This window comes from Parasteatoda tepidariorum, chromosome 5 (genome assembly GCF_043381705.1).
Source record: "Parasteatoda tepidariorum isolate YZ-2023 chromosome 5, CAS_Ptep_4.0, whole genome shotgun sequence".
Taxonomy (NCBI): Eukaryota; Metazoa; Arthropoda; class Arachnida; order Araneae; family Theridiidae; genus Parasteatoda; species Parasteatoda tepidariorum.
In genome coordinates this window covers 25,292,305-25,304,135 of record NC_092208.1, presented here as the reverse complement: position 1 = coordinate 25,304,135, position 11,831 = coordinate 25,292,305, and positions in this window count along the sequence as shown.

Genomic DNA, 11,831 nt, shown 5'->3' with positions numbered 1-11,831 from the left:
GCGTAACACGATTAGGAATAATATGATTAGGCGTAATCACCGCAAATAACATGATTAGGCGTAATCACTTCACTTCTCAAGTTGCAAGTACCGAAGTCCAATAGCTTAAAAAAGTAGACCGAGTCAAGCTTTTTACTCTTACGGCTTAGTAATCAGATACTTTCTAAAATCGATGAAATCATTTTTGCACTCTTACAAGATAGTCATTTTTAGATTGAGCTCATTAAACTGATTCATAAGGTATTTTTGAGGTTTATATGAAGTTGTTTTGAGGTGTCAAAGTTAATTTTCTAAAAAAAAATACCTTTGGAAACACAAAGTACTGTTCGAAGGCCGACATAGCCTGGTTGGTAAGGCGTTGGGCCCATGTCCAAGAAGTCGTAAGTTCAATCCTCGCCCACCGAAGACTCCCCGTGTAGTAAATGGTAACTGGTGCATGCTAAATCTATTGGGTCACAAAGTCCTCCAAGTTCCCATAACAAATCGATCCCTCTAAGTGTACTGAATGAGAGATTGATCGTTCTCTGGTTCAGGTCAATATTACGATCTGCGGATGAATGACTGGATCTTTGAATAAATCCGCCTTATAAACGGGTTGTGACGTGTGTGCTGCTGCTGACGTTTTCGTTGCCATTAATAGAGTCACTGAAATATAATAAACTCGCCCTCTGCTTAAACAACTGTTCGATATCGAAAGCAAAAACTACCACTTTCGATTTTGCTTCCAAAATGGATGATAAGCTGAAATGTTCATTTTTTTCAATTCTAAGGAGGCCATGAACCCTGCTAAAATAACCCATAACCTTTTCTCTAATTCTATTCTTATGTAGCGCCCAAGCGCAAATGCGCGGAAGGTCTTCGGGTATGAAAATATAAAGCAACTGAGCTATGTCACCTTTATGACTGCTGATGATTTCAGTTTGCTTGACGCACCAAAAACAATGGTAAATCAGCAAAAAAAATTAAAAAATTTAGATGACTAAAATTTATTACTCAGGTTTATAATCCGTTATCTAATTTATTGCGAATTTCGCAATGTTACTGCTGTCTTTTATTTCGAAATTACTCTAACTGAAAATGTAATAAATTTCCTTTTGTTGCGAAACTTCATGTTATATCTCAAGATATTCTAAATATTAAATCACGAAATCTTAATTTATTCCTTGCATGCATATCACGTCCTATTTTTAAAATTACATCGAACAGCAGATAATAATGCAAGCAAAAGATATGTAAACTCTGTTATCTTTTCAAACCAAGAACTTAACGTAACAACCCAAACTCTACGGATCAACTCGACTTAAACTAAAATTCGATTAGCGTTCCATCCATGCATTCCAAGAGAGGTATTAAAGTTATAAGTTCATTAGCCAAAGCCAGTCCTGTATAATAATATTCCGTTGCAGTCGCTCTTGGAATTAAAAATTTATCTCATTATATGTGTCATTTATTCAGAATGATTATTCTGGGAGAGGAGCAAGGCATAAGTAATGTTACCTATTTGAGACACTTTTACTTGATTTTAAATTGCAAGATAAATTTTTAAAATATTATAATTTGGTTTGGCGATACATTCATTTACAATGTACATAATTATGTGCATTAATAAGTTTTTAGATAAATAAAATGCCTTCAAATATGCTTGCGAAAGAACTGAAATTTTTCTTTTGATTTTTCATGAACTTAAAAAACGTTATTTTACCAACTGGGTTAGAAAATAAGTTCCCACTGTTTTTTTTTTTTATTTGTTAACATTCTACAGTCATTGGAGGTTTTTTTTGGAAATATTGTTTTAGATAATTTAAAAGAGGATGTTTTAACCTATGAACGTATGTTTTGCCTCTAGTCCATTTATGGTAATTTTTAGAACATTAAAATGGAGTGTTAAGTTATGTGGCTGGGTGGCGCAGTTAGTCGTCGGCCTTCTGAGCCCAAGTCTGCGGGTTCGATCCCCGGCCCAGACACCGGATTTTCGGGATGCAGAAAATCCTCAGCGGCCATGTCGTATGATTATGTGGCATGTAAAAGATCCCTGGAGTGCCTCATTGGCTCTTGGCATTTCTAGAAAAATTAAATTCCTAGTGCACTTTAGCATCCAAATAGAGTCTCGGTGCTGCCATCTAGTGTGGCAGAAACTAGACGTCGAAATTTGGTGGCCAACGGTATCTCACCCATTGTGGTGGTCCTGAAAAAGTAGATACCACTTCCGGAGAACGCACTAGGTCTGCTCATCGGGAAGACTGATTTTGCAGCTCATAGGAAATAAAAAGTTATGAAAACTGAACATTTTCAACAACTCCTTCTTTTTGCTCTTAATCAGAGTTCTAAGGACCAAAAAGCTGATCGCGATATTTGTGTCGTACATGCAGAGGGTCTGGGTATGAATAGCTAAAAGGACCGCTAGAGATTGTTTTGCCAGGTTTAACATTTTCCTCAAAGAAAAATTCACAATAAACAACAAGGGAATTGTCAAAAAAATGCTCCCACACTTCAAGCTTTTAAAAAAGCATTTAACAAAAATGGGTGGCAGCTTCGATGCCAACCCAATATGTTGACCTTTGACATTGTTGATCTTTTGCGATTACCCGATACGTAGACTGTGATAGGAAATAAGGATAGATTATACCAGGCCTTTTCTCCGGCAGGCAAACGTTTAAGTAGTGAAATCAATAAATACCTATCAATCAATCAAACTGTCCGCATTATAGCGCTTGAGCACTTGGCATCATAAATTTGCTGCCAAACGAAAAGTTTTCTATAATAAATTTAATTTTTGTTTCAAAAACGACGCTTAGAATCATTTTTTTAGCTCCATATATATACTTTTATTATGCAATAACCATATCTGAAATAGGACACTCATATTTAAGGCTCTTCGCTTAGTGCGTTAAAATACGATGATTTGGCTACAAGTTATTCAAGATACAACGTTTTTATTTTGCGCATTGTTGTGCATTGAAAAGTTTTCTCCAATAAATGTAATTTTTTTTCATTCAAAAACTACGCTTAGAACCATTTTTTTAGCTCCATATAATATATACTTTTATTATGTAATAACCATATCTGAAATAGGACACTCATATTTAAAGCTTTTCGCTCAGTGCGTTAAAATGCGATGATTTGGTTACATGCTATTCAAGATGCAACGTTTTTACTTTGTGCATTGTAGAAATCATGGTTTTTTTTATTTGATTTTATTGTTTGTCATAAGTATTCTACTACGTATATTTTAGATATGATTTTTTTTGTATCTCGAATATAATGATAATTTTTTTTCTCCATATTAGAAACGTTGTAAAAAATGTTCTACACAATATTTATTTAATGACGGTAAAAAGTTAATGAGTTAAAAGAATGAACCCGTTGCTGTTCCAAATTATATTTTTCAGCGTTTAGTTTAAAGCAAATTAAACCATTACCGTTCAATAATAACCAGATAAACCATTCCTCTTCTAGCCAATCAACGCATCTCCCCAGGCGGTGAACATATAATCAACTGTTGACTCTCTCGTTTGATAGTACTGCTCTATACAGCTAAAGAAGCCTACAATTGTGTTATTATATAGCCTACATGCCATGTCCTCGCTGCTGTAGGCCGTTATCATGCGAAACTGCAGGCACAGATCGTTTATTTAGGCTTCATCGAATCTTAATTCATTTCTGGGACAATTGTTTGAGACTTCGGAATTTCTCTTCGCAAATACCCTTGCTTCCCATGAAAGCCTATTCAGTTGGCTGAATTTCAAACTGAGCTTCGGGCAGTTAATGGAATAGAGTGGCTTGATTCTAGCATTTGTTGTATGCTGATCTACCTAATACTCACCCAAAGCATGTGTTTGATTAAGGTTTTATTACAGGAAGATTCAAAATTGCTCTCTCCAGATTTAGTTTTGTAGTGGTGGTTTAGTTTTTAGTTGGATTTAGTTTTGTTGTTTTGTAGAGAGTCATTTAAAATTGACACTGATAAAAGTGTCAGGTTTTTAGGTTTACGATATTTAAAACGAAACATCCGAAATTTAAAATAGCGTAAAAAAGTAATTAACACAATTGCCAAAGTGTTCAAATAAACAAAATTGAGCGTACTTCATTACAGTACTGACTCTGATTAACTAAGCTCTTTCAGGTGCAATCTACTAAGCTCCGGGAACACGATACCTTTTATTAAAAAAGTATCAATATGGGATTTGGTACAATTCTATTCTTCAAAGTATATTTATAAGAAAGTGAAAACAACTTGCGTAATATCTAAAGAATGAAAGAAATATAATGTATTTTTTCCCGAACGATAAATTTTTAATCAAAATTGTATTCGTTATTTTAGTTCTGAATTTTTTTTTTTTCCATGAAACTTTGGCTATACAATCGTTATGTCCTGCTAAATAAATAAGATACGTTAAAGTAAGAAATGATTTGAAATTCTAAATGATAAATAAAAACAATTCCGAAGATTTCTAAAAAATTAAAAAAAAATCAAAACCAAAATTTTACAATTTATTTATTGTACAATGTATTACAATTTATTTAAGCTTGAAACTGGATTTAAAAATCAATACTATACTTGAATTACGATATCATGTTTACTGAATAATTCATGTTTTTTTCCTCGTTCTTTTCTCCCTTCACTCACTTGCTATATCAAGAATCATTTACAGTAGCAATTGCCTTTGCGATGCCTAATCCATAATTATGCAATTAAATTAAGCAATTTATCTGAGAAATAAAACATAACAATACAGTAAGTTTGAGGACCCATATATTGATTGATACCCATGCATACTTTGAAGACCCATGACTAAACATAAATTTTTTCGACGGATTTGGATTTTTGATCCTCTAAACATAGGGGGTAGTAGCCATATCGAAATATAGTTCCCATAGCTTGGTCAGGAGTGCGATCCAAAGATTGGACCCCATAATATTAATTTTACTTTATACTACGTATTTCGCCATATCTCTTCTGAAGTGAATTTAAAAATTTTTGCACACAATTATAAAATTTTTAATCCAAAGATAATGCTGCGTAAAAAATAGATTTTTGTAAACATTTATTACTTTCTACTATTTAATTTAATAATGGTCGAAAAGATTTTGAAGTTTAAGGTATGTAATTTTTAAATCATTTTAAAGTATGTAATTTTATATGGCAAAATACAAAATGTGAGGAAAATCGGTCTAATAGTTCCTGAGAAATCGAATTTCAATCGACTACATTAAAATTCGATTTCTCAGGAACTTTTCGATCGATTTCGCTCAAATTTTGTATTTTGCCATGTAAAATTATATATTTTAAGATTATGTAAAGCACTGTATACCTTACAATTCGAAATTTTTTCGACTGTTATTAAATAAAATAATAAAAAACAATAAATATTTACTGAAACTTATTTTTTGCATGGATCTGTCTTTGGATAAACTTATTTTATAATTGTGTACAAGCATTTTTCGATTCACTTAAAAAGTTCTCGATATATGGCGAAATACTCAAAAAGTAAAATTAACATTATGGGCTCTAAATTTTGGATCGTTCACCTGACCAAACTATGGGAACCATATTTCCCAGATTGCTGCTACCTTTTACATTTTAAGGGCCAGAAATCCAAATCCATCAAAAAAAAGTTATATTTATTCGAAGAAAGTACGTTTTTGTGTCTGATTTTGTAACTTAAAATATCGTCTTAAAATATATCTACTTGTTAATTAGAATATTTGAGATCATCCCCTCGAGCTATTAAGATTGAGTCCTAGAACGTGAAGATCCAGTCATTAGATCAAAGGTTATTCAGGGTGGTACTTTTTTGCCATCTGTACACGGAAGGTTGATTCTTCCGTGAAGAGAATATTCATCTACACATTCGTCTCCATCTGAGATGATCCCATGTCCCTATTCTGATTTGAACACAATAGTTCCTCCTCATCCTATCCAAAACCATGGGTCTCTGAGTATACAATTGCACATAATAGAGACGGTTTGGAATCGTTTAAATCGAAATTCTTGTGAGGTGTAGCCTTTTGAAGGTGCCGCAGTAATAAAATGACTTTCATAATGCGATTTCTTCTGTGCTAAAGGTCGGTCTTCTTTTTTTGTTGTTGCTAGATTAAAACGCTGTCCCGACCTTCAGCATAACATTTCCAGTTTGAACATTTCCAATTTTAAGTCTAACCTCCGATTTATCTACGTTACGTTTTTAAGGATTCAGCTGAGTTATGTTTATGAGACGTCGTATTCAATTTTACAAAGCAAACAACGCGTATCAATTGTTTACAGCTATAGCCTATAGCAGGGTTTCCTGAACTTATGACTTTTGTGTACCCTTTTTAAATTTTTCGTAATCCTGTGTACCGCTATCAAAAAAAAATGAATGTTTGTTTTACTATAAAAGAATTGCATAAAAGTTAAAAATCACAACTGGCTGTTTACACCACTAATTATTAACTATTAACACTGCAAAGAATAGCCAATAGAAAAATACGCAATAGTAAATTTTCATGGCTAGCTTTGTTTTTAAATAAAAATATTTTTAAATTTTTGCTTGTTGCAATATATTCCGCATAAGAACGCGTACCCCCGTTAAACTGCTCGCGTACCCCTGGGAGTACGCGTACCACACTTTGGGAAACACTGGCCTATAGGATAAATGCTGCATATCACTTTTCACTTCTAATCTAAAACGAGCATTTTTCAACGTAACTTATAAAATTAGCATGTTGCTTACTTCGTAAACGTTACAGCTTTATATTCTTTTCTTTTTCCTTTTTTTTCAAATTGTTGATTATAAGTTTGTGTCATACCAATCTTACTGTTGTTTTGATCAATATATTATGTTAATGCCTGCATTCTAACACAATATGCATATTTTATTTACTTTCTTCAAATATTGAAAAAAAAATTGCATGTATGTGTTCTACACATTATGCATTCATTGGCANACTGGCTGCGGTCGGTGTGAGGGTGGGTGACCACTTGGATTAGACTGCGCAGGGATCGAGGGTGTGCGGTATTGTACTCGTTAAACTGTTCTACCGTAAAGCGCTCGACTTCGCGTGCAGGTCGTCGATCTACCGAAGCGGGGGTGCCATCCCCTCTGCAGAGGATCAAAATTGCGATGGCATGTCTTCGGATCACCCTCAGGGATGTTTCCCAGACCGTCGCCAATAGCCCATTGTGCAGCTCTAGTGCGACGTAAATGAACTACAACTACAACAACACATAACTTTTCACTCCTATTCAGAAACGAGTATTTTTAAACGTCACTTACAAAATTAGCATGTTGCTTATTTCGTAAACGTTATAACTTCATGTTCTTATCTTTTTCCCTTTTTAAAAAATTGTTGATTATAAGTTTGTGTCATAACAATCTTAATGCTGTCTTGATCAATATATTATGTTAATGCCTGCCATTCTAGCACAATATGCAAATTTTATTTACTTTCCTGAAACATTAAAGAAAAAATTACATGTATGTGTTCAGAAAAATATTTTTTTTAAATAACCATGTTTGAATCGTTTTTGATCTGATTAATCAAGTTGTTAGCAATATTTTAAAACTTCAGAAACTCTAGAGAGAAAATACGACACAAAAACGAAACTATTTGTTCATTTCTTTTAATCAAAAAAAAATCACTTTAGGTAGAAGTGACAATGTTTCACCTACTCCATTTTTCCATGATCCCCAAACATCACAAGTGGATGGTCACCATATTTGTCCTCGGCCCGTTTCCGATTTTTTCCCCTTTCCCACGAAGATGAACTTGTAAAACAAATTTTGCCCGGCAACAGGAGGAACGATGTGTAGGATTTAAGTGATCCTACCCCCCAAAACACCTCCATCCCTCAGAACGCGTGCCGTTGTCATGACAACACTTCATTTCCAATCATTCATCGTCATCAAGCCTTGAGCTAAAATCGCGCGCTTTTCTGATCGGGGACAAACACGGGGAACAACCTTTATCTTCCTCAAATAATAATAACAGGGGAATCATGGTGTGGGGCTGCTTCCGAACTCTTTGGAATTATCGGAAAAGGGGAAATCATGGTATAGGACAGTATCAGAGAGTCCAATCAACCATCCGGAACTCTCGAAGATTTAATTAATGGCGAGGGTCCGCGAGTCAACTTAATTGCATAGTTTTCTCTAAGCCAAAGGCTTAGAAAATTTCTTTTACTTATGCAGAGATCATTAATGTTTTGGGAACATTTGCCAAGAATAAAAAAAGAATTTGTATAAAGGGGGGGGGATGAGTGGAGTTGGTCAACAACTAACTCCCAGACAACGTTGCCGTTGGAGGAAGGAAGAGGGGAGTTTGGGAAAAAAATGATCTTGTTAAACAAGATTTGGTGAGAGTTATCGCGCTGGCTGTATTCAGGAGTGTTTTTAATTCATCAACAGGATTTTTCCTCTAAGACGTTTGAAGGAGGATGCGGATGGAGGGAAAAAAACTGGATATGATAAAGTTTGACAGGAGTTAACTAAATTATGGAGGTTTGAATAGACGGGAAAAAATGGTTCTGCCGTAATGAACTTAACATAATACAGCTCTTGAAAGTAAATTTACATATTTGGTCTTGATGTTAGGTATTAGATGGTAGAAAAAATCCATGTATTTTAATTCGAACTCTGCATCATTTATGTACGTCACAGAAAATAAACTGAAAACAGCGCAATTTTTAGTTGTTGTTATTGTTGTGGTAGCCATTAAGGCAAGGAGAGCGATTGTTCTTGTTTTCCAGTAGTGACATCTATGACAAATTCAACATCTGCCGACACCCATACGTCGCACCCGTTTTATGGGGCGGACACATTTATACATCCATTCATCCACAGATCGTAATTTTGACCTGAACCAGAGAACGATAAATCTCAATTTCATCACCCACAAAGGTATAATTTGTTATGGAAATATGGAGGACTCTGTGACCCGATAGATTTAACGTGCAACAGTCACCATTTACTACACCCGGCTGACTGGATTCGAACTCCCGTTCTGACCAACAGGAATCCAACTCCCTGCCAACCAGGCTATCCCGACCATGGTATTTTTAAGTATATTATTAATATAAGGAATGTTGAACTTTAAACAAAAACTAATTAGTAAGATAAATTTGTACTTTATTTGTACTGACAAAAAAATACGTTAAAATAAATATCGGACTATGCTCACAATGTGAGTAATAAATATTAAACTACATTATATTGTATGCCTAAATAATGCGATGTGAGTAAGAAATCCTAAACTACATTATCTTTTATATTTGACACTTACAACCTAACAGTAAGACATTTCATTTCTTTTTTATATTTTTTTTTTAAATTTATCTAATGTCGCATATTCTATATTTTTAGTACAACCTACATTCTTTACTACATTCTACAGCTCCTACCTTTAACTTTTGATAAGAACGTAACCCATTTAATATTTACCGTTACTGTGAGGACCATTAATTTTTGGAACTAATTCAAAATCAGTAAACGTGATGTTCATATTAAACTGTTAATATTGTTTAAGACTGAGTCGGATCAGAAAAAACTGCTTCCTCGAATAAATTAATCCCCAACCATAACCTTTAAAAAATTAGTTTTGGTTTTGAAATGATAAAGTGTTGATCTAAATTAATTTCTTAAATTATCATCTTTTTAAATATAAAATTTTAAAACAAAGCAGTTTTTGTAACTAAAATTTTGGGTAATCAAGTAATCGTTATATCAGGAAAAGGAAGTTATCAAAAAATGTTTTGAAGTTTAATTCCGATTAAAAGTGATTACGGATGATACAGATTATTGACCATTGCATAACCTATGAAAAATACGAATAGTTTGAGGTAGAGTTGTATTTTATGATAAATTTGTCATTCCTTCAAAATTTAAAAAAAAAAATTATAACATGCTGTTCACTAATCTACCTTATTGTATGAAATACTAAGTCTCATGCAGATTCTTAAAAAAAACTTATGAAATTTCTTTATTACATTGGCAACGAAGAACTGGAAACTGAAATAACAGATGAGCAAAAATTCACAAACATAAAAGCATAAACTTACATGTTGCAAATCTGTGAATAAAAATTCTTTTTTCACCTGGGCAGCAAAATGCTGCATCGAAATGAACAGAAATAGGAAAGAAATTAAAGAGTAAAAGCGAACAATTCTTTAAACAAACAGTTTTATATTTTTGTTCAAATTACTACTATTTATAAATAATAAATTTAATAATAACTAAAAGCTTTAAGTTCGGAACTGGAACTGCAATAATTTTACCGGGTGCCTACACCAAAGTGCTTATCCCCTGTGGAAAAGTTGTCATTGCCAAAAGGGTAAAGTACTTGAAATAATTGCTTTGCATGATGATAGCTATAAGTTTGCTTTAATGACACTTCATTATCAACAACGCAGGAGAGACATGCGATGCAACAATGTTCGTTTTTTTCACCTTTTACGATTTTTTTTTAAGTTTATTTCTACATTGCACGAGTTGTTCGAATAAAAGAAATAAAACTGTTCTTACTTAACACGCTAAAATTTATAGTGGTGTATAAAGGGAAATTCCATGAATTATTAATTTCAAACGTAGTTCCATTTATCATTCAAATGCATATGGATCAAATCGTAAAAAATATGTTGTAACTTTATATTGTAACTAGCATTGAAGAACAGATACAGTTTTTGAGTTTATGACTATCAATGTTCACCTCTGTAGCCTTGTAACTCTTAACCCAACCTAGAATACAAGAGAACTGAATCAAGCATTGGGCTGATCTAGCTTTCTTGGAAGACTCTTTGACGGAAATAACCTGCATTTGCTTTACATGGAGAAGAAAATTGCGAAAAAAAAACATGGTTAGCCAGAAGGCGAGGGGCTAATCCCATGATCCGTCTACCACTGAGGATATTTTACGTCAGCATTGTGGTCGGTGCGAGCTGGCTGCAGAATTTGTAGGGAACAGTCATCGCTGAGATTCAAACCTACTTCCCCTCTTTGGGAGATGAACTCCCTATACCCTGAGCAGTCGTGGCTCTCTCAAACTAATTTTTAAAAAATTCATCAAAGACTCTTTATACATCGAGATACAGCGAATTGCACAAAAAATTAAATCAATCTAATTAATTAAATCTTGGATCAAACTAGTCTCCTGACCAAACTATTGGGACTATATTTCTCAAACTGCGGCTGCCCTCTATATTTTGGGAGTCAGAAATCCGAATCCGCCGAAAAAACGTGTGTTTATTTAGCGAAGGTACGTTTTTTTGTCTGATATTGTTACGTTAATTTTCCCCTGCGTTATTGATTGGCATATTTGAAGTCCCCCCCCCTGCCCTTCAGTTGTTGTTGTTTTCTCGAGCTGTACATGCTTCATATTTTCAAAACGTAATCATAAATTAAGTAACAGCATTCATACTAAGCACGGTTAAAATACAAAAGTTTCCAATGAGAAAACGAAGCAATGCAAAAGGCGAGCAATGTTAAAGATTGCAGCAATCAAGGCTTGAAACCGTCTAGTAATATTTTAATTGTTTACTCTAAGTCGCAAAATTAATTTCCTTGAGATCTGAAATTCCAATTTTCATTTTATCCTCCTTTCCGCATGGAATTAACAATTCTTTCTACACAGAATATACATTTCTATAATTCTTCAAAATTGCCTGATCAACTTCCAATATTATTGCAAATTTTCCACCCGTATTAATTGAATTCTATTTATGCTTCTATTGGACTGTGCCAACCCCCTCCTTCAGCAAACCTTTTCACATACCTATGATCAGTATTCCAATTCACCCCAGTGAATTTTCTGCGAATCGAATTTATCGAATAACCCGGGGGTGATATAGTGGAGGAGTT